Source organism: Aegilops tauschii, chromosome 6 (genome assembly GCF_002575655.3).
Source record: "Aegilops tauschii subsp. strangulata cultivar AL8/78 chromosome 6, Aet v6.0, whole genome shotgun sequence".
NCBI lineage: Eukaryota > Viridiplantae > Streptophyta > Magnoliopsida > Poales > Poaceae > Aegilops > Aegilops tauschii.
Window position 1 is genome coordinate 263332946 of NC_053040.3, and position 18078 is coordinate 263351023.

The window sequence follows — 18078 nt, forward strand, 5'->3', positions numbered from 1 at the left end:
TTGTGTCGGTGGCATATCATGAAGAAGTACAAAGACCACCTCGCCTTGCTGTATAAGGCGTACGAGAAACTCAAGGATGACCTCAATGCGGTGCTGAACCACGCACTAATGCCGTCAGAATTTGAACGAGCATGGAAGGACCTCATTCAGAAATACAACTGGTGAAACGATGAAATGATGAATTCGCTGTGGGATGACAGGCACGAGTGGATCTCGGCTTACTACAAGGAAATTTTCTATGCTCGGATGACTTCCACGCAGAGAAGCGAGAGCATGAACCGCATCCTGAAGAAAAACTTTGTCCAAGAGAAGCATGATCTCCATATGTTTGCTCAGCAGGTGGACAAGTGCATTCAAACCAGGAAGGCCGTCGAGCACGCAGAGACAGTAGCAAATGAGGTAAACAAAATGTCCATAAAAAACTGCTAAAATATAACTGCCAAAACAAACAAATTTTTATTTCTCTGGTTTGTAACAGTGCATTTATGATCATGCAGTCAGAGGTGAAGACGAGAACCCAGTTTGGGTTCGAAGTTCAGCTATCAAAAGTGTATACAAGGGCAGTGTTTGTAGATTTCAAAGAAACACTCTACCGTAGCACTGCATTCAGAGCAGAACGGTGCCCTGAGAACCTGACAAAGTATCTCGTACACCACTACAACAGATAAGATGCATTTGACTGGGCAAGGCATAATTTCCAAGTGGTCGCCGATGAATAGAAAGGTGTCTACGAATGTGAGTGCAAACTCTGGACACACACAGGTGCGACTCGCTAGCAAAAAAATTCCTAATTTCTGATAGTCATGCATGAAAGCTCACTTACTAAACTTTAAAAGTCCACATGCACGAGTAATTCACAAAACTAAGTGAAGTTAACTTCCTTAAAATGAACAAATAACGAAAAAATGTGTTTATTAATTTCATGCAGTTAGCTTACAAAACAAAGAAATCATGTGTTGTCTGCAGGGCTCTTTTGCGCTCATGTGTTATGCATGCTTTCTCATTTGAGAGTACTCAAGATTCCTGAGGTGTACATTATGAAAAGATACACCCGGAATGCAAGATCAAATGCAATGTTTGACAGAAGATACTACGAACAAACATCACCAGACGGAAGCTCGCTTTTTTGCCGTAGAAAATTGCTGACAGAAACATCAATGGACCTTGCAAACAGAGCGACAAGGTCGGACGCTGGGTGCCATAGAGCATTGTCTGGTATGAGGGTGCTGATCGAGGAAGTTGATGTGCTCAATGAAGAAGAAGAAGAAGAAGCAGCAAAACTAAAGCAAGCAAAGAAATCCCAGCATGACAATAATGCCGAGCAAGTAGAAAATACCGAACATAGCGCAACTGGTGCTATAAAAAAGAAACAATTCTTCCACCTCTTGTTTCAAACACAAGAGGAAGAAGAAAGGGGGCGACGCAACCCAGAAAAAGGTTGCATGCAAGGAGAAAAATGATGACAAAAATAGTAAGCCATAGCCTGAGCTAGACAGTGATGGTCACCCACTGGGAATAAGAAGGTGAAAGACATGTAATGAAATGAGCACCGACAATTCCAAGACATGTACAAAAAGACATGAACAAGAAAACCGAGGACATGGCAATGCACAACCAAACAGAAATTCCACTCGCAAGACTAAGAAATGGACGAGTCCGAGACATTGCACCATCTGCAAAAAGAGGAAGGGACACAATTCAAGAACCTACCCCAAAAGAACAAGATCAGAAAACGAGGAAGACGAAGAAGATGACATCACAGAAGAAGATGGTGACACAACTGAAGAAGAAATGCATTATGAAGAATCAGATGAAGAAGAGGAGGAGGAACAAGAGGAGGAGGAAGAAGAAGACATCAAAGAGGACGAAGAACGAGAAGAAACTGAAGAAAGAGAGGCTTATGAAGAAGCAGAGGAAGAAGAGAGTGAAGAGGACGAATAAAACGATGAAACAATGCCCACAAGACCACCAATCAAAAGAAAGAAAACACAGGGGAATGCTGCTGTACAGAAACAACCGAGAACGACACCACGTACAAAAAAACAGGTAGGAGCAAAGAAGGATGCAGTTCACAGCGCTGGAAAACAAAAGCCGTCATCAACCAGCATGCGAGGAGCAAAGAAGGATGCAGTTCACAGCGCTGGAAAACAAAAGCCGCCATCAACCAGCACGGGAGGAGCAAAGAAGGATGCAGTTCACAGCGCTGGAAAACAAAAGCCGCTATCAACCAGCATGTGAGGAGCTACAAACACAACGGTGCAAAGACAAGAACCAGCGACACCACCACAGAAAACAAAAGAAAGTGCGACATTGGACACGCTCTAGTCACCGCGAAGAAGCAGCAGGTTGACGACCAATTAGATGAAGTTCAATAAATTAAGCATATACATAGGAGTCTCCTTATCTGTACTAGTTATATATCAGTTTAATTTTTGTGTAAATACAAAATTCCCGCTGACTATGAGTTATTCAACTAAACCATATCAAGAGAAATGATGTATGGAGTATACCATATATATAGCAGTTTAGAGTAAACATTGATACATTTTGATCCACAACCCATGAAAAAAATGCAGTTAGCTCACTGGCAGCAAGAAGTTCTGAATAATAATTCAAGCGGTTCAGATCTCAAAAGTACTTATTACAAAACACATCAAAAGATGAAGCGTTCGACACGCAAAAGTACTTATTACAAATCAACCTCATAACCTTAACCAATCACATCAAACACGATTCTAACCATACGATCCTCGAGTTCAAAGAAGTTGAGGACAACAACTTGCTTAGACTTCAGGCCACTATCAATGACAAATTCCTTCCAGCCTTTCTGTAGATACGCCTGTCAATGCCTACACGGTACTTGGCTAGTTTCAGGTGTCCATTACCAAGAACAACTTGGAGAATTCCCTTCTTCTTGAGCCAGAGATACCTAACAGCTCATTGGGGGATTTTCTACAAAAAAAACTGTTTGGCGACGATACTAGCAGTACAATTTTCATACTTTGCACATACCAGTAAAAACCTACACACAGTACAGACACGAGCTAGATGAAGTGCACAAAAGTCCAACAAGCAGTACAGATTAAACGCAATCTAATATGGAGTATGGAACTTGCAAACATGCAGTGCGCTTCTAACTATCATGCAGTTCTTGAGACTAGCTGCATGTAGTACACACCGTACAAGCGGCGGAAATTGTGGAAACTAGTAGTGCTCATCTAATATCTAAGCAGTTCACATATTGTAACCATGCAAACTAAAACACGAGCTCCATGCACGCAAGCAAAAAAATAAAAACAAGATAAAAGTAGACAGTGCAGTACACTTTAATAAAACAAAATAAGTGCGTTCCTAAAATACTAGAAGTTCAGAATAGTATGGAATTACACAAAAAAATAGAAAACATAGAAAAAATCAGATCAAGTGAAAAATACCATCTTGTAGTGAGTCTCCACGTCTGTTGGCGTTGGACAAAAGGACTTGTGGGGCCAAGGCAATGGCGAAGCAGGGCGGAATAGAACACAACAACATTGATGTGGCCCATATCCAATCCTTCTGTGAATACTGTGCCATATACAAGCTGCTCCGCTCGCCCAGCTTGGCACAGGACCTTTGCCCCCGCGGCAAGCACGACGGGCCTCCGAGCAAGCTGAGCAATCGCAATGCGTCGGCACACCACAACCATGGCCGCAGCAGGAGAGATTCGCGCAGGGGCCTAGAGCCATCGCAACAAAACCTAGAAAATGAAAAGAAATAAAGAGTGGCTGGAGAAAGGAGAGAAGTCATGGCCAGAGGAGAAATGGACTGCAAAGGAAGGTTAGAAGTTAGCCTACATTTATAGGAGAGGAATGCAAAAAGGACAAATGCAAATTAAACAAGAGTTAATGAAACTTATGTTACCAACGATGAAGGAAAATCAATGAAGGCTTATGTTACCAGAGAAAAAGGACCAAAAAAGGTGTACTTTGACTGCAGCACTCCCCACGCACTAACAACACATCATTAAAAATATATAAATTTATAAAAAATTATAAGCCGCAGACGATTCTAAATAAAAGTAAATGCAGTTCTCCAAAGTAATATCAGGAAGTTCACAATATGTGTGCATGAAGTGCAGTACATGCTCAAAATGAAGCACACGAATACCGCTTTCATGTAGTGCACAACGCAGAATTAGTGCACCTGATGCAGTCCGTAAATGTAAGTCATGCAGTCCGCAGCGTTGGTACAAACAATCACAAGTTTGGCACAAAAAGGATGCACACAGTGAAAAATGTGTACACCTGCAGCACATCACTATGACGAATGCAGTGCACACAGACCCAACAAAGCAGTGCACACCCGTACACTAGAAAAACGATACGTAAGAGGAAAAACAATAAAGAAAAATGCGACTAGAATGCAGTGCACGAAAAATGTAGCACAAAATCGTGTAGTACAGAATGTGTGCACATGCAGTACAGAAACCTGATGAATGCAGTGCAACATGATTTACTAAGCAGTGCACGCCCCTACATTGGAAAAAATACCTAAGATAGAAAATATTAAAAAAATTGACCACCCAGGTGCAACCGGCCCCAACTAGTCTTGTAGTAGGTCTACGCCCACAGCAGGCGAGTCGTTCTGAGCCACGATGCATGGGGCCGGGCACACATGGGCCCACAGGGCATAGAGCAGCGAGCGTCGTGTATAAGCGCCCAAATAAGTAACCAGAGGAGTTCGATACGGCTGCCTCGCCAGCGCTTATAAACAGGTCGACCGCGCCCTCCGCGGGCGAGGTGGGACTAAACATTAGGGCGCACACACAGCGCACCGGGAACCAGCCGTGCTGACAGGACGACTTGGGCCGAATACGTCTTCACTCCCCAGAAACAGGCCCAACACGCTAGAGTAGTTAAAATAACACGACCCACTAAAAAACAATAAGTACAAAAATAAAACATCAAAGTAAAATGAGAAACATTTTTTAAATGAATAACAACAACAACAAAAATGTGCGTGGCACTACCAAAAACTACAGTTCGCTATAATAAATATAACACAGGAAGCCTAAAATCAATGTACAAATGCAGTCCGCGACGTATAACAATCCAGTTCGTCATGTGGAAGCACAAAGTATTCTTATTTCTGAAATGCAGTTCTCTTTCTACTGCGTTGCAGTATGGCTAAAATGAAGAATGCAACCCTATTAGTTAAGCAAAGCAGTCTGATACCCCTACCCACACTACCCTCCATCCACACAAAAGCTGCATCACCATCACATATAAAAAAGAGAAAAAAGAAAGAACTCCATCAAAAAACTAAATGTGCGTACATCTGTATGAATCCTGATCCGATATAATACAGTATACGAAGAATAAATTTCACTTGCATGCAGTACACTACGTGGACATATGCAGTTCTGTCGTGATAGCGAAGAAGTGCACTTACTAGGAAAATTCACTGAAAACACAATCATCGCATTTTCTGACAGTTGCGTGCATACCTGAACTAGTCACAAAAAAAGAGGCGACGATGTTCCGGATTTCCAACGCACTAAGACAGCCTCCTCATAGCAGAACCTTTCTGCAGCTGCCACGTAACTAAAAACACAGCCCCACCACGCTACCACCCCACTCCACCACTCCCATGTCCTATCATGGAGAGCAGAGGAGAATACACAACTGCTTCGTCCCCCCAAAAATCCCATTGCATCTTCTTCTCCACACTTCCTTTCACTAACCTCTCTCTCCAAAACCAAAACAAGAGAGCAGAGGAGAGTCATGGCGGATGCACCTCTGTACTAGCAGCGCCGCAGGTGCACTAGGGAGCTCCACGACGTCGACCTCCACGGCAACCACAAGCTCCACGTCGTGTGCACAAGCAAGGGTCAAGACGTGGACAAGATGCTGTCCACGCACAGGAGGAAGCTCGACGGAATGCCCAGCAACCTTGTCGGCGTTGATGTCGAGTACACGCACTACGTGAAGCTACAGCGGGCAGCTGTGCTCCAGCTATGCGTAGAAAAAGAATGCCTTGTCTTCCACATCTTTGCAGCTAAAGACAGCTCAGAATAACTATAAATCTGTACTATTGCTTGTCAATATTGATTTTAAATTTTGTTCATCACAAATGCCATTATTTAAACTTTGGTTCTCATTTTAAAAAAGCATGGCATAGGAATTCATTAACAATTTTCATCTGGCTCCATGTAATTCATGTGTTCAATTCTTAAATTATATGATCTAGCCATACATGCAATTATATTTTGTTTTACCAAGTACAAATTATTTGCCTGAACAATAGAAAACTGCACCATTACTATATAAAACATGTATGAAATTTAATTCAAGAATACAAACATGCATTGTTTATGCAATCTATTATCAGATTTACTAGTTATGCTGTACAAAGTATTAGCAGCTACTCACTGCAACAGATTCAGGTATTCATATTGCACTTCAGTTTCAGAAAAAACAAAAAAACATTGGTGGTTCTAAAAAATAAACTATATTCAGTCTATACAAACATCTTCCAGGCCAATGGAACTAGACAAATTCCTCATGAATGGTGAGTACACCTTCGTCGGATTCGCCATTGAAGGAGACAAAAGCAAGCTCAAGCTATCTGGCTTGGAGATCAACTCCGACAACTACATTGATATTTAGGTGGAATGGAGAGACCCATACAATAAAAAGGAGTTTGATTCTTTGGCTGATGTTGCTGGCAGGATGATAGACATTCACTACCATGACATGAAGAAAAAAATTAACCGCTAGGAGGACCATACTCTGTGGGGATTTTGCCCGCTGCCAGACAAGCTTATCAAGTATGCAGCAATAGATGCATTCGCAACATATGAGTCATGGAGAATCATTTACGATGTCATAATGGGACTGGACAGGGCAAAAAGAGAAAAAAAGCAAATAAGAAGAAGAACAAGGCTCTAATCCAATACAACAACCAGAAATAATCAGGGCTATGTTTAGTTTCATTTTAATTTAGTGGTTGTGTTGTTCCTTGTTTCATGTCTGCAAGGTTTTGGTTATGTCTGTTGCTTCATATCGAACGTTTCTTTTGTAAAAACAATGTCGTTTTAGAATTATCATCAAATTTTCTTTCTGTTGTTTTCTTATGTATTGTTAGTTTGCTTGTGATCATTTTCTTTTGCTGAACTTAGTTTGCTTGTCATGCAGAATCGCTTGTAACTCAGTTTGCACTAGGTAATGATTGCTGAGTTTGTATTAGAACAAGTATCCAGACAACTTTGAAAAATTTAATGTGTGATACCAAAACATACTACACATGTACAAAACATATTCAAAAACAACGTCAAACAAAAAAAATTAAGTACCCTGACTACAAATCATACCTAAAAAACAAAGATGAATGCAATTCACAATGGTAAACATAAGCAGTACACATGTGTCCACATGCAGTCCACAATAGTAGTTATAGAAAAAGACCATTAATATTAATATTTCTAAAAAAATATAATCTGCAGACCATTCTAAACAAACTTGAATACAGTTCATCGAAGAAATATAAGGCAGTTCACAAAGTGTATATATGAAGTGCAGTACATGCTTAAATGAAGAACGAGAGGGGATGCATCCACTTTCATGCAGTGCACAACACACAGACTTGGTACATGCAGTGCAGTCCGCAACGTTGGTGCAAGCAGTACAAATGACATCATTTGTACTACCACGAAATATATATACTGCAAAAAGAAAAATTGCCTCAGATACGGAATTTTTTTGACCACCCAGGTGCAACCAGGCCCCAGCCAGTCTCGTAATAGGTCTGCACCCACAGTAGGCGATTTGTTCTGAGCCACGATGCATGGGGCCGGGCACACATGCAACCACAAGTCAGAAAAATAAGGGCAGCGAGCGCCGTGTATAAGGGCCCAAACAAGTAACCGGAGGAGTTCGATAGAGCTGCCTCGCTAGCGCTTATAAACAGGTCAAGCGTGCTCTCCGCGGGCGAGGTGGGACTAAACATTAGGGCACAAACACAGCGCACCGGGAACCAGCCGTGCTGACAGGCCGACTTGGGCCGAATGCGTCTTACACCCCAATGGACCCAACAAATTCTCACAGCCAAAAACAAAGAAGCCCAACGACGCACAACTAGCACGCAACTCTAGTACCCTCCCACCTAAAAAATGCAGTCCGCTGTGTAGTTCGGTATGGGACGGAAGATGTGCTGTCAATAAAGCATTGCAGTTTGCTTAGACGATTGTTTTTTCCAGCCAATCAAGTACACTACCACGGCTAGACCACGTCAAACCGCCTCGTCCACTTGGCGAATCTTTTCACTTGGCTACAACGGCACAATCCCCTGTCACACCCTGGCTTGGTTGACAAGCGCACTTGGTTGACAGGGAGGCGACGGGGTGTGACGGACTCGCCTACGCATGCGGTGCCGCGGCGTGCCTGCTCCGGCTCGTTCCAGGCTTGGCCTCGCTGGGGGAGGGGAGAGGGGTCATGACCCCCCTCCTGCCGAGTGAACAAACTTTAAGCCTCACTTTTATTTGCGTCCGAATGCCGAGTGGTTTTGTAGCCGTTAAACTCCTTCGGGCCTGACGCCCCGAGTACTTCCGTTTGTGGTTCTGAACCGTGCTGGATTTATCCGAACATGGTTTTTTCCTTTCAACATGGTTGCTTCGCTTTTGCTGCTATCAAATCTTTTAACTCCGATTGAATCTTGATTCTTTACTCGGAATAGATGCAATATTTGTGACGCAACTCCGAGGAGAGAGTTGTGGGCATGAGCACTATGTGCTGCACACGACCTACACTTCATCGTCCTTGCGGATCGAGATGCAGCGTACATTATACTTGTGACGCAGCTCCGTCGAGAGTGTCATGGGCAAGAGCACTTGGTGCTACACACGACCTGCACCTCATCATCCTTGCGGATTAGGGTGGAGGAGGCATCGTACTTGTGACGCTGTTCCGTCGAGTGGATCATGGGCAAGAGCACCAGGTGCTACACACGACCTGCACCTCGTCGTCCTTGCGGATCAGGCTGGAGAGAACATCGTACTTGTGACGTGGCTCCATCGAGTGGGACATGAGCAAGAGCACACGACCTGCACCTCATCGTCCTTGCAGATCGAGATGGAGCGCACATTGTTCTTGTGACTCGGCGACCTGGAGTGGTTTTTAACTTAGGCGAGTACGGGGTCGCAGCTAAGCCTCCGAGTGAGAGGATTGCTCACCACTCGGAGGATTTTTTAACTTAGACGAGTACGCGGTCGCAGCTCAGCCCCGAGTGGGAGGATTGTTCTCCACACGGAGGATTTTTTAACTTAGGCGAGTACGGGGTCGCAGCTAAGCCCTCGAGTGGGAGGGTTGCTCTCCACTTGAAGGATTTTTTAACTTAGGCGAGTACGGGGTCACAGCTAAGGCCCCGAGTGGGTGGATTGCTCTCCACTCGGAGGATTTTTTAACTTAAGGCGAGTACGGGGTCGCAGCTAAGCCCCCGGGTGGGAGGATTGCTCTCCACTCGGAGGATTTTTTGACTTAGGCGAGTACCGAGTCGCAGCTAAGCCCCCGAGTGGGAGGATTGCTCTCCACTCGGAGAATTTTTTAACTTAGGCGAGTACGGGGTTGCAGCTAAGCCCCCGAGTGGGAGGATTGCTCTTCATTCGGAGGATTTTTTAACTTAGGCGAGTACAGGGTCATAGCTAAGCCTCAGAGTGGGAGGATTGCACTCCACTCGGAGGATTTTTTAACTTAGGCGAGTACAGTGTCGCAGCTAAGCCCCCGAGTGGGAGGATTGCTCTTCATTCGGAGGATTTTTTAACTTAGGCGAGTACAGGGTCATAGCTAAGCCCCCGAGTGGGAGGATTGCTCTCCACTCGGAGGATTTTTTCACTTAGGCGAGTACGGGGTCGCAGCTAAGCCCCTGAGTGGGAGGATTGCACTCCACTCGGAGGATTTTTTTAACTTAGGCGAGTACGGGGTCACAGCTAAGCCCCCGAGTGGGAGGATTGCTCTCCACTCGGAGGATTTTTTAACTTAGGCGAGTACGGGGTCGCAGTTAAGCCCCCGAGTGGGAGGATTGCTCTCCACTCGGAGGATTTTTAAACTTAGGCGAGTACGGGGTCGCAGCTAAGCCCCTGAGTGGGAGGATTGCACTCCACTCGGAGGATTTTTTTAACTTAGGCGAGTACGGGGTCACAGCTAAGCCCCCGAGTGGGAGGATTGCTCTCCACTCGGAGGATTTTTGAAACTTAGGGGAATCGGGTTCGCGGCTAAGCCAGCCACTGTGGGATTTGAACACATGTGTTTGGCACAACTGTTAAGATACTGCAAAAATCTTGTCGTTGATAAGAAAACTGAATGATTCTTATTACAACTCGTCGACTCTAGTGTTTAGGTATAAAAACGACGGAGCAGATCCGCGTTGCATGAGCGTGGCTCGTCTACTTTCTTGGCTACATTGTAAATGTGCTAAGCTCCGTTGTCGAGCACCTTGGTGATGATGAAGGGACCTTCCCAGGCCGGAGCAAGCTTGTGAGGTCGTTTCTGATGCACCCGGAGGACAAGATCTCCTTCTTGGAATGCTCGACCTCTGACATTCCGAGCATGAAATCGATGCAAATCTTGCTAATAGATGGTCGACCAGATTAGATCCATCTCACGTTCTTCCTCCAAGAGATCAACTGCGTCTTGATGTGCCCATTCAGCTTGAGCTTGTGAGAAAAGTTCAACTCGGGGAGCGTTGTGCAATAAGTCGCTCAGAAGCACAGCTTCAGCGCCATACACCATGAAGAAAGGGGTTCGGTCAGTCGACCGGTTTGGAGTTGTTCTCGGTCCCCATAAGACAGACGGTAACTCGGTCACCCAAGCTCCAGCTGCATGCTTGAGAGCGCGCATCGGTCGAGGTTTCAGCCCTTGAAGTATCAAACCATTCGCCCTTTCTGCCTGCCCATTCGACAGCGGATGCACAACAGATGCGTAGCCGACCCGAGTGCCTTGGGAAACACAGAATGCTCTGAACTCATCAGAATCAAAGTTGGAGCCATTATCTATGATAATACTGTGAGGAACTCCATATCTGAAAATCAGCTCTATGATGAAACTAATGGCAGAGCTTGAATCAAGATTCTTGATAGGCTTGGCTTTGATCCATTTAGTGAACTTGTCGACTGCTACAAGCAGATGAGTGAAACCACTTCTGCCGGTCTTGAAGGGTCCAACCATATCCAACTCCCAAATGGCAAATGGCCAGACGAGTGGAATAGTCTTCAAGGCAGATGCAGGCTTGTGGGACATGTTTGAGTAGAACTGACAGCCTTCGCACTTGTTGACTATATCTTTCGCCATCTCATTTGCTCGTGGCCAGTATAATCCCGCTCGGTATGCTTTGGCTAAGATGGTCCGAGAGGACACATGGTGACCACAGGTCCCTGAGTGGATATCATTGAGAATCATTCGACCTTCTTCCGGCGTGATGCATCGCTGAGCAACTCCAGTAACACACTCTCTGTAGAGCTGTGCACCTATCACGGTAAAGGCTTTGAATTGACGGACGATCTGACGGGCCTCATATTCATCCTGTAGGAGCTCCTTCCTGAGCAGATATGCAATGTATGGCACCGTCCAATCGGGGGTGCTGACCAAAACCTCCATGATCAAGTCGACCACGGCTGGGACTTTGACCTCAGTCGGATCGGTAGAACTTTTCGGTTGTGGGGGCTCTTGTGTGAAATCATCCTCTTGAACTGATGGGGAATGGAGATTCTCCAAAAACACATTGCTGGGGATAGGCTTCCGAGTGGAACCTAACTTTGCCAGGTCATCCGCCGCTTGGTTCTTGATTCGGGGTATGTGGTGGAGCTCCAACCCCTCAAACTTCGTTTCCAACTTTCTTACTGCATTGCAATAACCAGTCATAGATGGGCTCCTGACACTCCTTCATCACTTGATTGACCACTAAATCTGGGTCAACGTAAACCATTAGGCGACGGACGCCGAGTGAAATGGCCATACGCAACCCATACAGAAGTGCCTCATATTCATCTTTGTCGGAAGTTGGGTTCCGGCAAACCCTTAAGGTTCGAACACTGGGGTGCGCGCGAAGTTTCTCCCTCCTACCGATCTATGCTCTAGCTCGCTAAGATCTCGCGGATGAACTCGCCAAACTTGCAACACAGAAAGACACGGGGTTTATACTGGTTTGGGCCACCGTTGTGGTGTAATACCCTACTCCAGTGCGGTGGTGGTGGATTTCCTCTTGGGCTGATGATGAACAGTACAAGGGAAGAATAGCCTCCTGAGGTTGAGGTGTTCTTGTGCTTGTGTAGTTGAGGATGATCTGAACTAGTTCGGGATCAGTTGCCTCCTACCGTTGTGGCTAGCCCTATTTATAGAGGCTCTGGTCCTCTTCCCAAATATCGAGCGGGAAGGGAGCCAACAACGGCGGGAAAATTTGAAGGGGGACAGCTAGTACAAGCTATCCTGACAAAAGCGGTCTTCGCCTGCGAAAAGCTCTGGGGTGACGCCGTCTTGGGCTCCACGATGACCTTGGCCTTGCCGTCCTCCGGTCTTGGTCTCGTTGCACCAATATGTCAACCTTTGCCTGATGCCTCGGTACTCTTCGCCTGCGCTGGCCTCCTTAGCACCAAAGAGGAAATAGGGACGCTGCACGCACTGTCGCCCGCCTCGCACCCGCCTGGTGCCGTTCGTCATGCCTCACATCACGAGAGCCTCGTGAGGTTTGCCTTGCCTTGATATCTCCGCTCCTCGTGAGCCTGCATGGCTAGGCCACTCCAGAGGAGGTCTTGCGTCGTCCACCTCGCGAGGCTTGGACCCACGCGTGGGTCTTGGGTGCCTTGTTGACGAAGATGGGCCGTACGACCTGCTGCTTAGCCACGCTGTGGGCCGCAGGCAGGCAAGTCTGGGGACCCCTGTTCCCAGAACGCCGACAATCTTCATTGTTGCAGGAATCAAAGTTAATCTGGAGAACATAACTGAGTTTGTCACCTCGTGGGGAAACCAGGACTACCCCCGCACGAGAACCATTCAGCATCTTGGACCCATCAAAGAACATAGTCCAACGTCCCGAGTGAATCTGAGTCAGTTGTTGTTGCTCAATCCACTCGGCGAGGAAATCTGCTATTGCTTGGGACTTGATTGCTTTCTTTGCCTCAAACTTGATATCCAACGGAAGGAGTTCAATCACCCACTCTGCCAGTCAACCAGTTGCATCTCTGTTGTTCAATTTTTTTGATAATGGAGCATCACTGACGACTGAAACCGAGTGGTCAGAGAAGTAGTGTGCAACTTTCTTCGTGGTCTAATAAATTCCATAAACAAGCTTCTAATAATGCGGATATCTCTGCTTGGACAGAGTCAAGACTTCACAAAAATAGTACACTAGGTGTTGAACTTTGTAGGCTTTGCCTTCTTCTTCCCGCTCGACAGTGGGCACTGGCTGATAACCTGTCCACTGGCTGCTATATACAGTAGTAGAGGCTCTTTGCTAAATGGGGCAGCAAGAACCGGCTGGGTGGAAAGCAGGGCTTTGAGCTCTACAAACGCTGCTTCAGCTTCAGGAGTCCACTCGAACTTGTCAGACTTCTTGATCGGTCGGTAAAGAGGCAATGCCTTTTCACCGAGACGAGAGATGAATCGACTCAAAGCGGCCAAACAACCAGAAAGCTTATGAACGTTGTGCACACGCACATGGCGTTTCATTCGAAGATTGCACTAACCTTCTCTGGGTTTGCATCGATCCCTCGTTCGGAAACAAGGAAACCGAGTAACTTTCCACCTGGGAATCCGAATGTGCACTTCGAAGGATTAAGCTTGATATCATATCTTCTCAAGTTGGCAAAGGTTTCAGCTAGGTCAGTCAGCAGGTCGGAACCTTTACATGATGTCGGTGTACAAAAGAAGGGGCGCATCTTTGTACCCCTTTACCTGTGCACGGACAGTCGGAGCCGCGCCCGCGGCCACACCAAGCAGAACAGGGGAGGTGAACCAAGGTAAAACCGAAGCCCAAGACAGCCAAGCCAACGCCAAGGCCAAGAACACAAAGAAGCAGAGAGGCAAAGCAGGTTCCCCCAGCAAGATCCTTGCCGGGGGCGGCCTCAGCGGCCTAGGCAAGACCCTTGCCGGGGCGGCTCGCCCACACCAGCGAAGTGAGTCACCCTCCAGCCCACAGGTTCCAACTCAACCAACCACGTTGGAACTAGGGCTCGGGAGGCACCTCCATGGTGGCATGCAGATCTTTGTGAAGACAAGGAATATTCAAGATCAGATGAGGATTAAAAGACAACGGCCCTCGGCAAGATCCTTGCCGAGGAAAGCCACAAGACCCCGGCAAGATCCTTGCCGGGGACGACAGCGCGCCACGGCAAGACCCTTGCCGGGCCACCCGGCAAGGCCGTCACCAAGGGCGCCAGCAGGGCCACTGCCAGGCCCGCACCAGCCAAGTCTCCACCACCGTTCGCATGCAGCTGCCAGTCCAACCAGCTGGGCAGGCACCTGCGTGGCAACATGCAGCTCCCGGGCCAACTCATCAAGCACCTGCGTGGCAGCATGCAGATCTTCGTGAAGACCCTACCACCGTGCCACCTCAGCTGCCTGCCTGCCTACATGGCGCCGCACGCATCGCTGGCCAGGGCACGTGTTGAAACGAGGAGGAGCGGCGACGGACGGGACGGGCCTCGCCCCCGTCCCCAATAAAGCTAAGGGGACACCTCAGTGGCGCATTAAATGCGTCTTGTCCTGTAATACGAGCGATAAGCTCGTAGCACTGTGCGCCTTTCCACCTCCTGTGTGCCACTGTGGCAGCCCCTTGCAACTATAAAAGGAGGCCCATGGCGTACTGGAGAGGGATTCGGCTCTTTGGAACCACGCACCCACCATAGCTAGTTCGAGAGCTCAAGAACTCTCTGAAATACAGCCACCAAAGCAGGACGAGGGTTTTACGCATCCACGCGGCCCGAACCTAGGTAAACGATCCTTGTGCTGATTACTAATCCGGCTCTTCTCGCAACCCTGCACCCCGGCAACCGTAGTAGGGATTCTTGTGATCCCATAGGTGTCGTTCCACACCGACATCTTTGGCGCGCCAGGTAGGGGGCGCAATTGTGAGAATCTGGTCTAGTAGTTGGCCTAGCAGTTCTTCATCGCCATGGCTCCCAAGAAGGAGACGACCAGGAGAAAAGGGCGCCGCCTGCGAACGCGAAGGATGCCAGCGCGGAAACAGAAAAGCTAAGTCATTCAGAGCCTTGAGTTATTTCCTTTTATATATAAGGTTATCATCCTCGGAGATCTTGCCTATGTATGAAAAACCTGCACGCAAAGTGGCCCTCCCGCAATTGGCAACGGCCTTCTTCTGTTTCGAGTCCGCTCAAAAGCTCAAGCGGCCGCGTCGAGAGTGGCAGGGTAGCCTTCCGCACATGGAAACTCTCGATTCTGGCTCGAGTCAAGCTCGACATTTCGGGCGGCCACGCTAAGGGCAGTAAGGTGGTTTGCCCGACAGCAAGCACACCTGGCAGGCCAATGGGGATCCGTCCCCAAGACGCCGTCCTGGGTTTACGCGCTGGCAAACCTACCTAGTTAACATAGGGTGGACACAAAGGAAAATCGAACAGGAAAATAACATGCATAATATTAAAAGTGCTGCAGAGTCATATTACATCAAATTGTTGTTGCGGTTCTAACTAAAGATAGCAATTGTCTTGGTTGTGAACCTGCAGCGGCGATAAGAAATGGAGTGCCTAATCCCGGCGCTGGCCCTCCACCCTCAGAATTCCGCCGAGACGGCTGATGATGGGCTTGATGCGCTCCCTGAGCGGCGCGAGGTCAGTATCCTCCGGCAAGCTCTCCAGCGCGGCGTTGAAGTCGAGGTTGGGGTACCAGTATGCCACCGTGGTGAGAACCTTGGTCATGGCGCCCAGGCAAAGCCTCCGGGCCTCGTCAGCCAGCGAGGCTGCCCGGTTGGCGTGAAGCTGCTCCAGGGCCCCGAGAACACACTCGAAGAACAAGGTCAGCTTGGCGTTGGTGGTCCCGCTGCGCTCTGGGGCGTACCTCACGTTTGGCATCCCCATGGTAGCCAGCTGCGCGGTTATCCTGCCGGCAACGTCCTCGAGGCGGTCGATCCAGCGGTTCACGCCCTCCTTGAAATCCTTATGCTCGGCGGCTTCGTTTTTCTACAGCTGCTTCTCGGTCTCCAGCTCCTTGGCCAGGGTCCCCTCCCGGGCTTTGGCCTCCGTGAGCATCCCCTCGAGGCCCTCCAGCTTCAGCGTGAGGTCCTTGATGGACTTGTTGGCCTTGGAGAGCTCCCCGGCCTTGCTGATGGCCGCGCCCTGCGCCTCTGTCAGGGCACCGTTGAGCGTGTCCTTCTCCTGGGACAGCTTCAGGGCCTGCTCCTTTAGCTCGTCTCGCTCCACCTCCAACTCCTTCGCCTTGCCGGCATGAACCTGGGGTCTGATGCAAGACAAGCCTCTTTGTGCCTCTGCTCCAGATCAGGGGTCTGCTGCAAGACAAGCTTCTCCACCTCCCTGTCCTTGGCGCGGAGTTTGGCGTCGAGGTCCGCCTCGCGCTTAGCGAGGTCCTCCTCCTGGGAGTTCAGCGCGGCTTGGTGCTGAGTCCGGGCGGCCTCGGCTGCCGCGGCCAAGCCCTCCGCCGTCTCCTGGGCCTTCTCGATGTCGGCCAACTTCATGGTGAGCTCCACGTTGCGCTTGGCCAGCTCGCCCTAGGCGGTCTTCAGCTCCTCGTGAGCCTGGCGGAACCAGTCCTGCGTCTCAGCAACGCGCTTCGGGAGGTCCACCTCCGCCTTCTCTGCCACCGCCATCGTCCAGACAGGCGCGGTGGAGCGCCTGGAGCTTCCGAAAGCTGGCGCCCATGGCGTGGAGGAGCCGCTCTTCCTGGGAGCCATCGCCACCGGCGCTCGGCTCGTCAACGATCTCAAGCCCGGGAGCGGCGAGCACCTCGTCGTCAAACACCTCCCCCTCGACAGGAGCCCTGGTGCGCAACGCGCCAGGGAGGTGGACGAAGAGATCATCGCTCACCTTCAGGTACCTACCGGAGCCAGTGGCAGCGGAGGAGGAAGGCTGGTCATCGACCACCTCCTCCACGGCAGTGGCCTCGCCAGCCTCTCCGGCAGGCCCCTCGCTGGCCTCCTCGACGGTAGCCTTGCCGGCCTCCCCGGCAGGCCCTTTGGCGGCGTCCTCCGCGGCACCCCTGGCGGCCTCCTCGGCAGTGGTCTTCTCGGCCTCCATCACGGCGTCCTTGGCCAAGTCCTCGATAACGGTGTCTAGGTCCTCCCGGTCCGCCAATAGAGGATCTGGATATCAAGAAGAGGGTGGGGTAGAGCCAAGATCAAAGATTCAAAAAGAAGAGAAAAAGCAGGGACAAAAGGCCGGGGACTTACCGGTCCCGGGCTGGGAAGCAGAAGTCCCCTCCCCGCCAATATCTGGTGCCGAGGCGAAGCCACCGGCGCCCAAGTTCTCCTCCTCCTCCTCCATGTGCGTGGGCTCGGTGCTTGGCGCCCTTGCCGGGGATGCCCCTCGGGGCGGTGTGCTCGATGGGGGCGGCGTGGTGGGAGTAGCCCTCTGTGGCTCTTCCTGCTGCTGCTCTCCTCCTACATACGCGACAAGGTCAGCGCCAAAGTATCATACCCATGACACATGTCGACGAGGAGTGAGCGGTGAATTTACGCTGGGGGCTGCGCCGGAGGCTGCTGTCCAGGCTGCTCAACACCACCAGTGGCGCCCTTGAAGTACTAGTCGGGGGCTGGCTGCCCGCCGAGGTCTTGGCCCTCTTCACCCTCTGGGCCAAACGTCTCAACGATTCAAGACAAGCAACACAGATTGAGGAGACATAGATGACGGGGAAGAACAAGATACTTACTCGTCGTCCACCTCCTCCTCTGTTGTTTTCCTCTTCCTCCTCGGGCTGAGGGATCTGAAGTCGAAGGTGACCCCCGCGTCGGCGTCCGCCGGAGGAGGGGAGGAGGGCGGAGTCTGGGCACGCTTGGGCGAAGAGGAGGCAGATGCTCTCTTGTTCGCTGCCGCGGTCTTCACCACTTTCTTCGCCACCGCGGCCCTTGTCTGACGCGTGGAATCCT